Genomic DNA, 18309 nt, shown 5'->3' on the forward strand with positions numbered 1-18309 from the left:
GGTCAACTTGTAGCTTTTCTGGGAACAGGGAGTGTCCTGTGAATGGTAATAAGTGGGAGATGGAGCTGGGGTGACCTTGAAGGCTTGGTGGTTCCTGCATCTTTAGGCCAAGAAGAACCAGGACATGTTTTTGAGGAAGATGAGATTTGGCTTGAATATCTTCGTAATAGAACCGAGAAAGCCTGGGACAGTGAGAACACACAGAGAGGGTTGGAGAAGCTGGGAGAATCTGATTTTGAAGACTTGGGCTAGGTTGGATTTCTAGCTCAGGCACCATGCTTAAGCTACCTTTGGATTTATCATCCTCATTTGCAGCATGAGGAAAGCATTTCAGAATTATATCTGTGTTGTTGGCTTTGGAGGGAATAACTTGTTTAGAATGCGCTTCAAAAACTTTCAGGATCAAGACAAATGTGGTGGATGAGACATTTTATGTGTAAAACTCGCAGCTCTCCCACCCCTCTCCTGCCTGACCAACTCCCTCCATGCAAAGGGGCCTAGCTCCCCCTCAATCCCATCTGCCAGGAAAGAATGTTCTGTTCCTGGCCTTACTGCCTTTGGTGTTTTTTGTAGCACAAGGCTGGGAGAATGGGGAGAGAGAGATTTTGAAAGGGAGAGGCTGAAGGAAAAAGAAAAGGCAGAGGTTTCTTAAAGGATAGGTAAGTATTAACCTAGGAAAGAGAAGAGAACGAACTTAAAAGGGTGGAAGGAAAAGAGCTTTTCAGGCAGTTCTTCTGTTCTTTCACAGATAACAAAAAAGGATAGGATTTCTTTTAAAAATCTCTTCTAACAGTGAATTCTTCTCTACTCCATGCTTAAATAATTACATGAGTGCCTAAGGTAGAAATGTTCGTATAAAACTGTTTATAAGGAGAATACAGTTCTGAAAATGGATCATAGTAGGAAATGGGAAAGGGGAGAATTTGAAAGAAAGAAAGAGGGGGAGAGAAAGGGAAAAATAGAAAAAAAGAAAGGGAGAGAGGAAGGGGGCTGGGGAGATAGTTCAGTGGATAGATTGATTGCCTTGCCTGCACATGGCCCCGGGTTCTAATCCCCAGCACCCCACAAAAAAAAAAAAAAAATGGAAGGAAAAAATAAAGAGAAAAAATGAGGTGAGGAGAAAATAATAATATAGAAAAATGTCAATAACTGTTGGCAGCAGATTGGACTTGGAAGTATCAGGGAGAAGGAATGGTTGGGAAGATGGGGATCTCAAATAAGGACAAGGGAGGAGAGGAGCCATAGAAAAATGCTCAGAGGGCAGAAAACTAGAGAGGATTTGGATATATCAAGGGCCAGAAAAAAAACTTGGAAATTTTAGTGTACGACTGTAAAGAAATGTTGGTGTGAGATATATAGATTCTGGAGTAAGAAACTGCATAGTTGGTGTCAAATTGATAAATCTGAAAGCTTAAGAAAAGAGCCCAGATTTAGAAGGAAGAGAACCTTATCAGTCATTGCCAATGGCATAAGGAATAGGAGAGACTAGCTAAGGAGACTAAGAAGTGGCCTGAGGGTAAGGTGAAGAATCGAGAGAGGACTGTACCAAGGAAGCCAAGCAAGATGCTGGAGACACATTTGGGGGCACCTGCCTGTTACACCTACACCAGCTTTGACACAGGAGTCAAGCTGGGTCCATTAATTTTTCTCTCCCAGAATGAGAAACTGCAATTCAGTGAAACTAATCAGTCTGTCGGGTGCATGAAGTGGGCCTGGAGCAACTGGTTTTGGCCCACATATATCTGTGGAGACAAGAGAGGGTGCATCAGAGCAACTGGGGACAGAATGAGATGCAAGGAGGACCTGGAATGACAAAAAGTAACCTCTTCCCAGTGCCTTGCGAGGGGAGGGTGTGCTTCTTGACACTGTGTTCCCAGACAGCTCTCTGACTTGCCAGATCAAGTTTGCCCTTTTTTTTTTTTTTCTTTTCCCTGAGCAACCTTTGAGGGTTTTGTCTCCAACCAAAGCCAAAGGAGAGAATTTGAAGGTTGGGCTCAGTATCATTAAATGTTACCGAGGAATCAGGTAAGAGAATAACAGCATGAAGGGATGCATTTGGAAATTCAAGGAGCATTTGTGATCTTTAAGAGCATGGTTTCAGCAGAGTTGTGTGTATGTGTGAGGTGGGGGAGACATGGGGCTGTAAGGAGTTAAAGCCTTAAAACAAACTATAGATAGATTTTATAGGAGTTTGCTAATCAAGGGAAGAGAGGTGGGGCTGCCTAAGACAGAAGCAAAGTCAAAGGAAGGTTTCTGTAGATGTCAAAGGAAAATGCTTGAGTGACTGTAAATCATGGGAGAGAATTAGGAGGGAGGAGAGAATGGTTGTGCAGGGGAGAACATTAATCACTTGTTAATGGATATACCACTGATAGTACGGTATACTGACCTAGATTTGTGCAGAACATAGACTTTTGTATTTGCTCCCTACAATTTTATCCCTGAAATCAGAAATGCTGAACTTATTCTAACACTCAAATAAATTGTAAGGGAAGAGAATACCTAGCTATTCATTTTACTCCAAGAGAAAAGACATTACTTTAGTGTAATAAAAATTAAATAAATAATACTTTAGTCTCATCTAACTATTTCTGCCTAAAAATACCCATCCCAACATTTGGAAATTGGACACCATAAATAATCCTGTCCCCATGGATTTGGAGTGGGCCTCCTTTTGGCACAGGATGTGTTCACCAGCACAGAAATTGCAGAAGCTTGTTATTCAAGAGTTTTCCTAGAACTTAATTTCCAGCCCCCAAAACCATGCTTCTCAGATGTCAGTAGGTAGGGATGAGAGTTCCAGCCCTCTGATCATTTTGTCTTTCTGGTCACCAGCTCCACTCTGAGCCTATCTAGAGGCTCTACCCTCAACCACCTTATTAGCATAAATTCAGATGTGATGGAAGAGCTTCATTCTGAATAACAAAAGACACTGCTATAACTCAGGAAGTTCTGATTTTAGGATACCTGTGCCAGGCACTGAAATACATTTCTTATTATAAATATGTCTGTGTGTGTGTGTGTGTGTGTGTGTGTGTGTGCGCGCGCGCGCGCATGCACATATATACCTAATCTCATTTTTCAGCATAATATTAATGGCTTACTAATATAATTAATTGCATTCAATCCAGAAATGGGAAACAGACAATATTTAAGTTCAAAGTATTGCTGTACATTTGTTAATTTAAAAGTTCAAAGAAATGCACAATTTCTATCCCTCTCAGGGTATGTACAGCCTTTTAAATTTTTCATGGAAATGTCACTTTAGCAGTTTTATTTATTTATTGGTACTGGGGATGGAACACAAGGGTGCTCTACCACTGAGCTACACCCCAAGCCCCTAAAAATTATTTCAAGACAGGTTCTTGCTAAATTATCCAGGCTGGCTTCAAACTTTTGATCCTCCTCCCTTAACCTCCCTAGTCTCTGGGATTAAAAGAATGTGCCACCCCACCTGGCCACTTTAGTAGCTTTATAGAAACACATATTTCTAAAAATAGAAGTGAATTTTGTAAGAATTTGCATTTGGACGTCAAAATGAAAAAGAAAAAATGCCTATTCAACCTAGAAACACTGGACTATTCATAATATACCAATATTAGATGCTATCCTAGTATGCTAGGGAAAAAATTGGTCTTTTTACTTTGATTAGTGGTTTCATAAAACGGGGAAAATTAAATCTAAAACTGAAAATATTCAAAGAAGTTTAGATTTAGGCAGGTAGTACATAAAGGATGACATTTGGTACATTTGGTACATAAAGGTACATTTGGATTTTTGAGAGTCGTTCAAGAAAAAGTTAAGAACAACAACTGTGGAGACAGCTGAAAAGAAAACAAACAAACCAACCAGTTTATTATTCTTCAGAATTGGCACTCCCCAAGAGACAGTTTGTAAATATATTGCCGATGAGGTTTTTTAAACACCCAAATACAGGATTGGCATCAAAAGAAAACTGGAACTCAATAGTAGCACATCCAGCTACAAGCTTTGGGTCTCTTGGCTGGAGACATCTCTCTGTGAGTTGTTACTTATTGACACTATCCATTAAGAGCAGCCAGCTCTACTTGTTCTGATTTCATGGTCACTTGGCATTCTTTTGCCTCCCTTTGTAGACTGTCGTGGTGGGAATGTGCTGACCAGGAAATATGGATGTTTTTTGGGATCAGTGTCTGCCAGTGTAAATGACCTTCTTGTTTTCAGTTGGTTCTTCAAATTTATAGACCTAGTCCCTGAATCTGGGGATTCTTAAACCAAGTTCTGTGCTGTGACACACTTTGTATACAGCCAGCTGATTTTTGTGTCAGTGGCCGTAATAGTAATAACAACAACTGAGCCTGAGCATGTCGTTTTTACCACTAAGCTACATCCCCAACACTTATATTTTTTTTTATTTTGAGATAGGGCCTTGCTCAACCACTGAGGCTGCTCTGGTACTTGCAATCTTCCTGCCTCAGCCTCCTGATCTGCAATCTTCCTGCCTCAGCCTCCTGAGTCATTGGGATTACAGACACGTGCCACTGTGCCTGACTTTCTACCATGTATTCTATCTATTACATCGCTACAGCACCTGCTATTTTTAAAGAACCTGTGTTGAGTTACAGTTATTTGAGGTATATTGCTAACCCAGAAAATATGAATTCCCTAGAACTGAATTTTCCTTTTGTTCTTTTACTAGTTCTCTCATTTTAGGGATAGCATGGCTGTGCCTTTAATATGTATGAAAATGAGAGTAAAGGGATTGATAACTTACCTTCTGGAATTTTCCTGCCCCTTTCCAAATGCTATTAGTTTATTTAGTACTGGTTGTAGTGGGAAGTGAAGTTTGCTTATTTGATATAAGGATCCTTATCTTTTTCAGTTTACACAGAGTAAGGGTTATCAGAAATATTGTGTATACCCTGAATTTTTAAAAATTCTAGGGAGTATACTCAGAGACAGTGTTTTTATCCTTGTTTATGATAGCTTATTCTAGTGAGAAGATGTGCAGGTATAAAATTAAATACATATCTTTATGGATTTTAAGTCATTTATTCATCATAGCATAATGTGCACATTATCATTTATGAAAATTTTCATTGTTATTTAAAAAAGTTTTAATTATTCAGTATAATTTATGTTTCTTTCTGAACTAATATTTACATTTAAATATAACTCTACAATTATTTATATTGCAACCCATGAAGGCAAATTTAATATTGGACAGTCCACTTAGAAACACATCCTAACAGACAAACTGTAATGGAGACATTTATTAATAGTAGTATTAATTTGAAAATAAACTTGATAATAATAGTTGTTATAGACAAGTGGTGACCAGTAAAATAAGGTTAGTGTCTATGGACACTTTGGTTGTGGAGCAGGCATAAAATTGTGTTAAGATGACATCTCATTAATTAACCAACGTGTGTAAATGAATTCACTCTGTGCTAACCTCTCACAAATGGTCCTATTCAAAGTTTATGCTAGAAAACAACTGTGCATTTTTTTTACAATTGTGCATTTTGAAAACAGACCTGTATGATTATTCAATCCTGCTATTGATCTAATAATAAAGCAATGCAATTTAATCCCACTTGGAAAAGAAATATAAATACCCAACCATAAAAAAGTAAACAACTTCAGCATATTTCAAAATTTTTAAATTTTATTCTTTGAATAAATGTGATCACTCTCTTAGGAGGTAGGAATCTTTTATTTTTACCAAGACTAGATGGACACAGACAAGTTCCAGAAAGCAGTGATGGTTGCACTTTGAGGACCTTCAGTCAGCGTTCTTCTGTATTTACCATGCCACCAGGTTTAGCATGCTCAAAAGAAGTCATCCTCTCTATCTGGTCAATATCAACTTTGCCTTTGAATTTGTGAGATTCTATTGAATTACAAAAAGGAAAATACCTAGTAGCTGTCAGTGTTCTAAAACCATTGCTCATGACAGACCATTGGTAAATTTATAATAACTCATGTGGCTACTTCACTTTATTCTGAAGTTGTTCAAATGAAAATAATTTATTGTACCCGCTTTTTAAAAAACTCAATAAGGAGTTTACTAATGTGTTCATGCTTATATTCCTATAAATTCTGAATAAATGTGCAGTTTAAAACAGATATCAGCTTTTCTGAATATAATCTTAACTTGTCAATACTATGCACCTATGCATTTACATTTAAGTAGCCCTGGATGAGGTTTCCTGCTTGTGTTCCTATTTTATTCCTGAATCCTTTTATTTTTTAAAAATCTAGTCCACCAAAACAAAAGGGTTTGACTTTCATAAACTTAAGCTCAATATAATCCATAAACATGTTATAAAATTATAATCTGTTTTAAAAGAATGAAAACAAGGTGATGCAAAATTCTCTCAATTCAGATTTCAATCCAATTTTCTTTGACTGTATAAAACATTAATAGTGATTTTTTTTGAGGGTCAGGTGGAGCCAGAAGTACCTTTAACTATTTCTGTGCTGGTAGGACCTTTTAATGATAAGTAAACACCATTGGGGTTACACTGTGGTAATTGAAGCAATTGTCCTTCATAAAAATGGAGGAGGAAAAGGAGGAGAAGAGGAGGAATAGGAGGAAGAGAGGAAGTGGAGGAAGAGGAGGAGGAGGAGAAAAAAACAACACTGTGTTCCTGTAAATAGCAGGGATGGGGAACTCTCATCTATCCTTCTCCTCAACTGGGTCCCACTCAAATTTCTCCCTCCCTTCCTCCCTTCCTTCCTTTCTACCTTCTTTCCTCCCTCCCTCCCTTTCTTTCTTTGTACTGGGGATGGAACCCAGGGGCACCATATCAGCCTTTTTTTATTTTTTTGAGACAGCATCTCCCTAAATTGCTGAGACTGGCTCTGAACTTGTGATCCTTTTGCCTCAGCCTCCCAAATCACTGGGATTACAGGTGGGCGCCACTGTGACCAGCCATTCTAATATGGTCAGGTGAGCAAGTATCCAAAGGTGGTATCTCCTGATGTATTCCAGAAATGCATCAAAACTCTGTAAGGTCTTAGCACAGACTCCTTAAAGTGGGATGAAAATAAGTACACCACTTCATTAATGTTTTCCTCTGTATACCACTGCTTTGTGCCATTTTTTCCCCTTAAATCTTTTTTTCTAAAATGATTAGAGCACAGGCACAGTTTGTATGCCATGTTTGCACTTTTAAGTATCTGTGATCCTCCTCCTTAATTTAAAAACTGCATTAGCAAAGGATTTTGTATTTCTCTCTTCAAGAGCAACACCACATTATGTTTCTAACAAATGGCCAATCTTGCTTAAAAAAACTAGTATCCAGTTTTGATTTTATAGTCAACAGCAAAACAAAAAGATTAGTTTAGATGTTGCTATTATTATTCATGTCAAATTATTGAATTTCTTGCTGGAAGCAACAAACGCATGCTTATTTTCCTTATTCTGTACCCATTAGCTATTATGTGCATACTAGAGTTTATACATAAGACTCCCCCTGGAAAGAAAATTTTATTTAAGGTCACTAGGCTTCTACAGTCGTTAATTAACAGCTACTTTAAACCATAAACCAAAAAATGAACGATTTAACAACTTCCTTCCAAACCTAGCGACAATGATTTGTGACAGGCCAAAGTGAGCCAGTAGGGACTGTAAATTCCACCAGTCCCAAAGAGCTAGGAGCTCCTCAGGCTTCTTTGCACTTGCAAAGAGTATTCTTTTATTTTGAAATGGTATCCGGGAACGCGTGTATGGCAAAGTCAAGAGCGGGAAAGGGGCATCAGAGAAGAGGTTGCAAAATCGGACAGAGCATCAGAAGAGAGGTGTCGGGAAGGGAGAAAACGCTCGGCAGGTGAACCCCAAGAGCTGGATGAAGCAGCGGTGAGCGCCCCGGACACCAGTGCTAAGGACGGGGGTGTAGGGCAGGAAGAAACCAAGGTTTGGGGAATCCTGTCCTGGAAGCCAACACGGAGAAAGCCGCATCTGAGGAGCGAGCCGGGGCCACCTCCCCGGCACGGGAAAGCCCCGACCTTGGCAGCCCAGCGAACCTCGGCTCCCCGGGGCGCTGAGCCGCTGGCGAGGCAGGTGCGGCGCGAGCATGCGCGCGGGCGGAGAGTGGGGGGCGGGGGCGGCTCCCCCTCCCCGGGCGCGCGCCCTCGCGCCCCTCCCGCCGGGCACCGCGGGGCCAGCGGCGCGGCAGTCTGGGCCAGCCCGACCTCAGCGCTCTGGCTCGCCCCCACCGGTGGCCGGCTCTGCGTTGCGGGCCGGCGCTGCTCCGATCCGCTCGGGGTAAGGAGAACGCCCACCGCCCGTGCGGGCTGGTCGGGAGCCCGCGTGGGTGCCCTGGCCGCCGCTGCGCGGAGTGGCCCGGGGCCCCGGGCGGCCGAGGGGCGTGTGCGTCTCCCGCGGCGAGGGCCCCGGCCGAGGGGGCGGTGGCGGTTGGGGCTCGCCTCCGCCCGGCCGGCTCTTTCTCTTTCTCTTTCGGCGCCCCACTTGTCGCCCACTTTGGACGGGTGCGGCCGCCGCCGCAGAGCCCCTGATCCTCTCTCCACCGAGGGCCAGGCCGAGTGTCAGGCGTGGCCACCCGGGGTGGGCGTCCGGGGGCCACTCCCGGGGTCGCAGCTGTCCCCAGGCACCAAACGCCGGGAGGTGGGCGTTTGGCTTTTGTTTCCTCTCGGGGGGCCGAAGCCCTCTCTGCCCGCTTGTCCTCCTTGGCAGACAAGTGCCATGTGCCCACTCTGGGGAACGCCTCTTCATCCCACTGCCCCTCGTTGCTTGTCTTCCTCTCCCGAGTTCTGCCCGGCCCGGGGTGCGGAGCCAGGGAGTGTGCTCTGGGCTGATGTCCCGCCGGTGTGGGACGGTTGCTAACTAGCCTGCGTCCCAGCCCGGGATCTGCGACGCTGGCGTCCTGGCTGCTGTAGCCTTCGCCTGCTCCGTTGGCCTGGCCTTCTAGGGTCAGCATGTTACTGTTGGAGACACACCTGGGCCAGAGCCGCAGCGACTAGCGAGAGTGTTGTGAACGTTTTTTTGAGGCTGGATTCCCTGTAGGTTTTGTCCCCAGTCTTTGGTTAAAGTCACTGGTTAAGGTCCTCAGAATATGCTTTATTTAATCTATGGCTCTGTCAATTTAGAGGAACATTTCTTAATGCACCAGTCCCCTTAGAGGCTGAAAGGAATGAAAGGAAGGCCTGACCACAGTTATTGAGAATACTGTGTGAGATAGCTGGATAAAGTCAGTTTGGTCACCAGTGACCTGCCCGTCCCGGCCAACACTGAAACTTCAGGTTTATTTGGTCTTCTGGATCCTGCAGTTGGAATTGTTCTAGAAGATGCATGTGGCAGGCTCCAGTTTCAGTCCTTGGCAAAAATAAGTGTAGTGAGATCTCGTGGTGTTTTCTAATCCTCTTAAAATAAAAAAAAAAAAAAAAGGTTATGGCAAACAGGTGGTGGTGGGATGGAGTTTTGTTCTTGGTGCTCGATAATGTAAAGACTGAATGGATTTAGTTCTTCTCAAGCTGCTGAAACTTGAGAATAAACTTCATTTATTCATATTATAGAATAGAGAGAAAGGGTAAAAAGAGGAGCAATTTCAGAGCATCCCGATAGGTTGGATTCTGCTACACTGACTTGGTGTGTAATCATTGAGTAGGAAGATGAACTTAAAACTGCTGTTTTCAGATGTAAGGCAGCATTGGTTGTTTGGCATGAAGTCCTTGACTGTGGAATCCTTGAGTCAGCACTTTGCTGGACAATTTTGAGGTGAAAAGAAGTATTATATTTGATCTACCTCTATGATAAGCTTTCACTGTGGTTCCTGATGGGAAGGTGATGTGATGAAGACAATTAAGACAAGTTAAGGAACTGACTTAACTTTAAGGAGAAGTAGGTGTAATTTCAAGTTCATGACAAGAATCTTAGGTAGTCTGTGTCTCTATACTTCAGGTGCAGTACCAAAGTGATTTGTATCTTAAATCATACTTCTGATTGATCTTTAGTATAGTAAGACTCCATTGCCTGGGGGCACTTGACACATGATTAAGTGTTTGTTCAGCTGACGTTCATAGGGCCAAATCTGTAAGTGAGCAGACTCTAAGCAGAGGCACTGGGTGCTAAAAGCAGCAGTAAAGAAGGTCAGTGTGATTCTGAAGGAAGATTTGCAGATGGGAAGCCATGGAGTTCTTACTGGGAAGAACAGGTGAATAGGAAAAGTCACATGAAGAAGGCTGTGTAGAAAGCACCAGCCCTTCAGTGGGGGCAGAAGGACCCCCAGGCCCTCTGCTCCCTGTATTTCCCATGTGTCTGTGTTTGTTCCCCTTCTCTAGAGCCTAAGGAAGAACAGATTGAAAATCACTGAGATTAGTATTCATTCTTTTATTTAATTATTTTAATTAGGAAAGAAAGCTGCTGGTGGTAAACTGGGGGAGTTAGCACGCGACCCAGCTTTGGTAGACTGGGAGCAGGGTGGAGCAGATAAGTTCAGTTTATAAAGTATAGAAGAGACACTGAAACACCTTCATACAGAGGAACTGATACCATTGGACCAGAAGGTGGCCAGCTAGGGAATATTCAGCAATTTTGTATGGGGGTGACAATAAAAAGCATGAAACTGTGTGAATAAATTAGCCTAGAGAGAAAAGAGTAGCTCTGTGACTGTAGGCCACATCCAGGGAAGGAGTAAGAGAAGCCAAAATGTGGTCAGCTGGGAGGAAAACCTGGTGTCACCATAACAGCAAATCCAGTGGACAATAAGTGAAGGGAACACCAGGCCAAGTCTCAGTAGGTGATAAAAAGCCAGAACTGAGATGATGTGGTTGAACTTGGCTGTAAGAGTTGATCATGGCATTATGTAACATTTCAGTGTGAATGCTAGTAATGCTTTGCTTTCTGCTTTAGAAATATAGATGTCCCCATTCATTTGAACAGTGTCTTATAGTTTACAATGCATTTCAATCTTTATAGCATTGGTAAAATTATTTTGAGGATATGTTATTGTAAAAATATAGCTTCAAGTGAAGAGAACTATTTAGGTCCATTAGAAAATCAATGTACCATTTGCATACTCTAAAAGGGTGCTCACAGCAAGCAGTGTGAGTGTCATGATTATCTTATATTTCAGAAAAAACAATGAATTAGAAGATACTTGCCAGAATTGAAAATATAGTTCATTCACCCACACAAAATCATCTTTTTAAAAACATTTTTATTGTTATTATTTTTTTAGAATAGTGCTGTAAGAGAATTTATCCTTGTTTTATTTTGCAAGTACCTATGATTTTCCATGACAGCAATGGAAAAGTGAACCTTTACTCTGAGCCAGAGTTGTTACTGCTCTACTTTCTGACCTGCATGTACCTTTTGGGGGAGGATGCCATCACAGCAGAGGTCCCTGCTCAGTGTCACTTCCTGAACTTTTTTCCCCCTTCATTTTGTGTTGATTTGAGCTCACTTGTGAAGCATGCTCTTAGTGAGACCAGACATTTTGGAGAATGCTCATGCTTTCCTCCTGAAGATAGCTGTTAGTATGTTGAGTGATAAAAGTGTGGTTGCTGCTGCAATTAAGAACTGATTAATGTTGTTTGGGAAGTGTCAGGTGAGGGCAGTGGGAGCTGAAACATCACTTCTTGTTTCTGTGGTGCTGGGGAGAGAGCCTAGGGCCTTGCACATCCTAGGCAAGTGCTCTACCATTGAGCTGCATTCCTAGCTCTTATCAATTTTCTTTGTTACCATATCTAGTTTAAAGAGAGGGACAGCATAACACTTTACATTATTTTAAGAGATGGGGTCTCCCTATGCCAGGCTGACTCCAAACTCTGGGTTCAAGAGATTGTCCTGCCTGCCCTCTGGAAAAGCAGGGACTACAAGCACTTGCCACCATGCCCAACACATTTTTATATACAGTGTTTTGGTATGGCTTTTACATTTAAATAGCTTTAAGTATTAAATCATCATTGACTTACTTTCTTTAGTTATGAGTGGGAGAATAAGTCAAAGAGAGGATGAGCTGTTTTTGTTGGGTGTGCTGTGTGTGGGGACAACTATATAGACATGAGCCAGGTCTCTGTGGAGGTCCCATAGTGTGGTGAGGGCCAGGTGTTAATTGATCATCTGAATAAACTTACCTGCAGACTGGAATTGCACTATGAGGAAGACCTCCAGGAGTGTCTACTTTGGGTATTCAGGTCAACAAAGGCCTCTGAGGATGAGCAGCCCCTAACTAGGAGGGATTAGGGCAATAAAGATCAGGCAGAGGGAAGCAAGGCAAAGCCCCTGAGGTGAGAAAGAGCTTGGTGCACTGGAGGAAGGGAACAGAACAGGTTGGAAAGCCCTGCGGCAGGAGGGACTGGCCTGTGGGCACAGTGGCTGGGGCTAGACAGGGCCCAAGCATGAAGGCCATGCTGAGGACTGAATTTTATTTCTTTTGCCGTGGAAGGCTTCGAAAAATTGTGACATGATCTGCTTTATGTTAGTAAAGGCCCACTGTAGTGACATTGCAGAATTTGGGCAGGTGGCAAGAGCAGTTATGATACCATGGCGGTTGTCCAGGTGTAAGTCAGTGTGCTTGGGAGAGGGGAAGGTGTCTGTGGAGCCAGGTGGAATTAAAGAGACTCCAGGAATATTTTGGAGGTAGAATTTACAAAATTGCTGATGGATTAGAGGAAAGAGGAAAGGAAAGAATCCAGTACTACTCTCCTGATCTCTAACCTAAGAAGCTAGGTGGATTTTGGAGATAGGAAAGACTGGGGAGAAACAGACCAGGTAACTTGCAAGCTGTAGGGGATTATAGGGTATTTTTAAGGAGACAACTTGGTGTGTTTGTGAGATATGTCAAGCACTCAGCATTGCACTAGGCATGTGGTTTTGGACTTTGGCAGATATGAGCTCTCTTCCCTTTTCTATAGCTGTAGGGTTTTGTATTCTACTTAGCGCACACCACTCCTAATGGATCTCCTAAATATGAACACCCAGCTTGCCTGTAATGGGCACAATGCACCTAATGCAGGTGGTCTCTGAGCCTGCCATCAAGCAGTCTTTTTGGTAACATTTTCAGTCCTGACAGGAAAGTCTAAACTTGCCAGGTATGGTGTCCCAACAATTATCCTGATTCTTCATGGTTGCTTCTTTTGTGTCTGCATCAGACTTTAAAAAGGAACCAGGTATGGTGCTGTGCCCCTATAATTCCAATTGCTTCAGAGGTTGAGGCAGAATGATTACAAATCCAAAGCTAACTGGGCAATTTATTGAGACCCTGTCTGAAAAGAAAAAGAAAAAGGACTAGGACTAGGTGAATAGCTCATTCGTTGGTAAAGGTCTTACAGGCTATGCCTGAGGCCCTGGGTTTGATCCAAGCACTGCCAAAAAAAAAAAATAAAAATAAAAATAAGAGAGAGAGAGAGAGAGAGAGAGAGAGAGAGAGAGAGAGAGAGAGAGATTTCTTTAATGACAGCATTCCTGCATTCTGTCATCAGTGTTTTGGGGATTTCTTTCTAAATAAAAACCAAGGAGCAAATTTTAGCCATGATTCTGGGCCTGTTTAAATGGATCTAGGTTAGCTGCTGATGCCAGTCCAAACCCCAGTTCATCTGTGAGCAGATGGTTTGCCGTTGGATTTGGTTTTCTGATCTAGCTATGGGAGGTACACTAGTCTGGTACTTTTTGGCAGATAGGTTAAGACGTAAATCTGGGGTCTAAATTTGAATGTCTAAAGGAAGGTAATTGAGTGAAGCAGGCAGATGAAAGCTCAGAGTCATCTTGGGTTTGCTTTCAATTTTTTAACGTTTAAAAACTGAACATCAGTATTTTTCTACTACAAGAATTCTTTAAGTATAAGAAAAGTGAGAGAAAAATCCTCAAAGTGCTATGGAGACACTAGGAAGTGGTAGAGAATATGGCAAACCAGGGATTTTACATGTTCTAAAGGAAGTAGCTATTTATTAAAACACAACACACATATTAAAAAAACAATTTGGAAGTCAGTATTTAAAAAATATAAACTCTTTCTACTTAAAATATTGGCTCAAATTTTAAAGGACACTACTAAGATAAACAGGATCTGTCTACTGACCAGATGCAGTTTGTGTTTTTTTTTCAGTTGTAGGGTCAGCTGCCATTTACAGTTGTAGGGTCAGTTGCATATTTTGCTGAATGGACTTCATTTTTGATCAGGTGTTTTTTTTTTATTTGCCATACATGAATGCCTTTCTTACTTTTATGTTGTAGAGTATAAGGACTCTTGCTGACTTCTTATGCCACTGATTCTTGCCCTTTCAAGTGACTTTATTAAATTTGTGAGTGGCGAATGGGAAGCTGGGCTGAGCCCTGCCACTCTGCTGGTATGGGGAGGTAGTTAAGGGTTACACACAGCCTGGACTTGTAGAACTTTCCTTCATGTTTCTAAGGACCCCCACATATTCCCACTGTAAAGTGTTTTCACCAGTTGTCTGATGGTTTTGCAGTATATGGACACTATTTTTGTGTGAGTAGATGGGCACCATGTCCTCTCTCCCTGTGTCTTTTTTTCAAATTTTTACCTGCCTTCCTTGTGAATTTCTCTTCTCCTGGAAGCTTCATGTGCCTCCCTAAAAGTGGATCATACCCTTTCTTACTGTTAGGTCTGTTGCTTTCTTACTGCAAAAGTGTGCTTTCTTACTGTTAGGTCTGTTGCTCACTAACTCCCAGTTATGGGACTTTAGTTTTTTGTCTTCTCCATAAAACTTTTTGGGTTAAGCTAGGGCTTGTCACCACATATTTTCAAAGCTTAGCAGTTGCCTGACACATGTGAGACACTCAGTAAGTGAAGCTTGAATGATTTTGAGTCAGTTTGTGACCGCCCCTACAAGAAAGAAATTTTTCAAAGTTCTTAATATTTTGGAATTCTGTGAGTAACCAGCTAAGATTTTGAGTTTAATTAAAAATGTAAGCACTGACATTAATTTTATTATTATTATAGTCACACATCAAAGAAAAATAAAAGGTTGTACTGTTTTTACTTTGTGGCAAAGAATATCCTTCAATTCCCTGTCATTGCACCCTTTAGTGCAAGCAGAGCGCCTCCAAGTCTATATTTTATGCACACTTTTTCTGAGAATGGTTAGAACAATTATTTTTTTCAAAAAAATATCCCTTTCTCTTCCCAAACTGAGTTTGCTGGGAGTTTGTTCCTAGAAGACTTGTGAAAGTTTGGAGGCAACTTTTCATATCACAGGTGTAGGGAAGGGACTGTGAAGGTTCAGGGGCTAGTCCACTTTCAGGTGCTGTGGAGTCTTTGTTTTTGTGTGAATGGAGGCCCACCCTGGATGCCCACCCACTTTATTACATTAGATCACTGATAATTTTAGGGCCACTTTCTTCTACTATGAGGATAAAGAAAGTATCATCCTCGGTCTTTTTCTGAGCTGGCTTGCATCTGCGTCCAGAACAAACAATGCCAGTTGCTATGGACTGACTGAATGGTGAGAGGACAAAGAGGGAACAGTGAAGGGTACAGTTATGTATTGATCACAAACATGATGCACAAAGTGCAAGGTTAATAGGTTTGTTTTTAAACTGCATCCCCATGTCCAAGTTTGTTTTCTTTCATATTTCTAGAATTTTCAGCTGGATAGCTACAATTTCTGGGATAGCCAATGATAGCCAGTCAAGAAGCTTCTGCCATGTTTAGCAATTTCATAGTTTTTTTTTGTTGTTGTTATACATTTAGACCTAGTATTTTGAATTTTAGATAGTTTGTAAATGATCTAATTCAGGGTTTCTCAATATTGGTACTAATTTTTTGTTGTTGAAGAATCTTTCTGTGCATTCTAGGATCTCTGGATTCTACCCACTAGCTGTCTGGGTTCTCCTTCCTTAGTTGTGATGACCCTAAATGTCTCCATACATTTCCATATGTCACTTGGGGAGGGAACAGAGGAGCAAAATTACCCAAGATTGAAAACCACTGATTTAACTCAGTTTATGTGCAGATGATAAAACAGAGGTCTAGTGTATTAATCAAGGTTTCCAAAGACAGAAGTCATTATGTCAGAATACAAATAAAAAAACCAATTATCATAGCTAGGTGTGGTGGCACTGTGCACAGTGACTCTGGAGTGTGATGTATGAGGATGACAAGTTTGAGGCCAGCCTCAGCAGCTTACCAAGGCTCTCAGCAACTCAATGAGACCCTGTTGCAAAATAAAAAAGGACTGGGGATGTAGCTTAGTGGGAAAGTGGTCCTGTATTTAATCCCCCTTCCCCTAGCATAAGTTAATTACCTAACTTGAGGGAATTTCTTATCAATTCAAAATTTACTTTCTCTTGTAAAATAAAAGTTTTTATGACAATAGAGGCCCCTGCTGATGACTAGGAAACAGCAAGTGCCATTATTGCTAATCAAGTTATGGCAAAGATATAATAATTTGTGCTGTTTATAAATAGTAGTTTGAAGAACTGAATTGTCTACCTTTGTCCATCTGAGTAATGGCAGAGTTGGAACTGACTGGACCTTTCAGAGTCCTCAGTCCATGAGGTTTTCTGACATCATGCTAACCTGTGTTTTCATATCAAGTTGTGCAGTACTGCTGTATTCAATAGCTTGGCAGATTTTACTCTAGAGTATTAATTAATTTTTTATGTGCTTCTATAATTGGGAATTATGAAGTCAATAATATTAATATCTGCTAAATATGAGGGCATTCATTTATTCCATAAACGTTTATTTAGTGTCTGCTTTGGCCAAGGCTGTGCTAGGCCTGAGGGTATAAGGGATATGAGAACTAGTCAGCACCTGGGACTCTGATCTTTCCCAGGAAATTCACAACCAAGGATGTAGATTCAAGTTTGAGATATCTCTTGTTGTGTTATGGGATGCTCCCCAGGTTATTTGTGCAGTTATTCCTTCAGCAGCATTATTGAATATCTAAGATGCACTCTGTCCCTTCTGCCTAGGAAGTGCCTATGCTGCTGGCAGTGGAGCGGGAGGGTGGGGCTGCTGTAGGATGTAATGGGCCCTCAGATTCTAGGAGGGAGGCAGGCCTGTGAAGTGTCAGGGCCTGTGCTAGGAAAGAGCAGGGAGTGAGTGTGCTTCTTGAAAGAGAGCTAGGACCTCCTTGTCAGGTCCCTGATTGACAAGCTCCATTGTCCTGCCCCACCCATGGTGCCCCTCAGTAGCTACCTGTGGAAAGGGACACAGCAGCAAGGCCTCTACCTTCATGGCAGCTCCTAGGCTTTGTCACCTGGATCATGTAGTGCTCCCTCTGAGACCATGTGTTACAGATGTAAGAAAAGGTGCAAGTTTTATTCAACCCCCTTTAGAAACAAGCATACCTTTCCTGCTTGTGTTATTTCAGTATTGTTTACAAAGTCCCTGTTGGCATATGGCACAAAAGAAGGAAGATTTGTTTCACTTTTTGGAAATTGACAAAACTCTGTGCTAGCCTTTGAATTTTCTCACTAAGTGTTCTATTGCAAGTGAAGAGAATAAATTCAGCATTGTTCCTGTGCCTTTATGTATGGGTGTTAAAAAGTCCTCCAAGATTTCCCCAGCCTTAAGTATCTAAAAATGACAGTAAAAACTGGAATTAAAAAGAAATAGCTTGTAGGGCTGGGGTTCTGGCTCAGTGGTAGAGCACTTGCCTAATACATGTGAGACACTGGGTTTTATCTTCAGCACCACATAAAAAACAAATAAAAACAAAAATACAAAAAGGTATTGTGTCCATCTACAACTAAAAAATATTTTGAAAATAGCTTGTAATTATTTTGAGAGATGATTTACTTTGCCCACCTTCTTTAAATTATTCTGAATTTTATCAATTCCACTTCAATGTTTCTGTCATGAGCATCCCTTTTGTATTTTTCCTAACCATCACACTTGCCTATAGGTCATGAGGATCTTTTTCATGGGACTAAAAATTAAACATTCTTTTAAAAGAGGGGACAGGAAATTAAGCTTTTTATTTTTGTTTTGTTCTAGGAACTTAAACTACCCCCACCCCTTCCAGGCATACAAATAGAAGCTTAAAAGAACTAAGGGGTGTCTGTCACCTGTATTCCTTTTTCATGTGGAATATTGAATCTAAGGTAAAAAGAAGCAAGGTAGAAGAATGTTTCTGAATGTTTATGCATCAGAGCTTCCAGCGTCACCAGATTTTGATAAATATTTTTGTGTAGAATCTCCCACAGATCCTGAAATGAAATTAATAGATAAATAGCTTACTTTGTATAGGTAAACTTAAATCAATATAATGGCATATATAATAAAATGGAGAAATTACTGGATTGTGATTTTTTTAATGAAAAGGCATTTGTTTCAAAATGTTTCGACACGATTATCCCAGAGAATGCAGTGAATCAATTGGTGCTCATTTCCC

The 18309-nt window shown here is 41.4% G+C and overlaps 1 protein-coding gene across 1 annotated transcript in view; it reads left to right on the forward strand.

The window, feature by feature from the left end:
• The first annotated feature begins 7746 nt into the window (after positions 1–7746).
• Positions 7747–18309, forward strand: part of L3MBTL4 (L3MBTL histone methyl-lysine binding protein 4) — a 450379-nt gene continuing 439816 nt past the window's right edge. Inside the window, exon 1 of the mRNA XM_081263742.1 lies at positions 7747–7843. The gene's annotated coding sequence lies outside the window, so the exon portion shown is untranslated. The remainder of the gene's footprint in view (positions 7844–18309) is intronic.

This window comes from Spermophilus citellus (genome assembly GCF_964194105.1).
Source record: "Spermophilus citellus genome assembly, chromosome: 12".
Classification (NCBI taxonomy): Eukaryota; Metazoa; Chordata; class Mammalia; order Rodentia; family Sciuridae; genus Spermophilus; species Spermophilus citellus.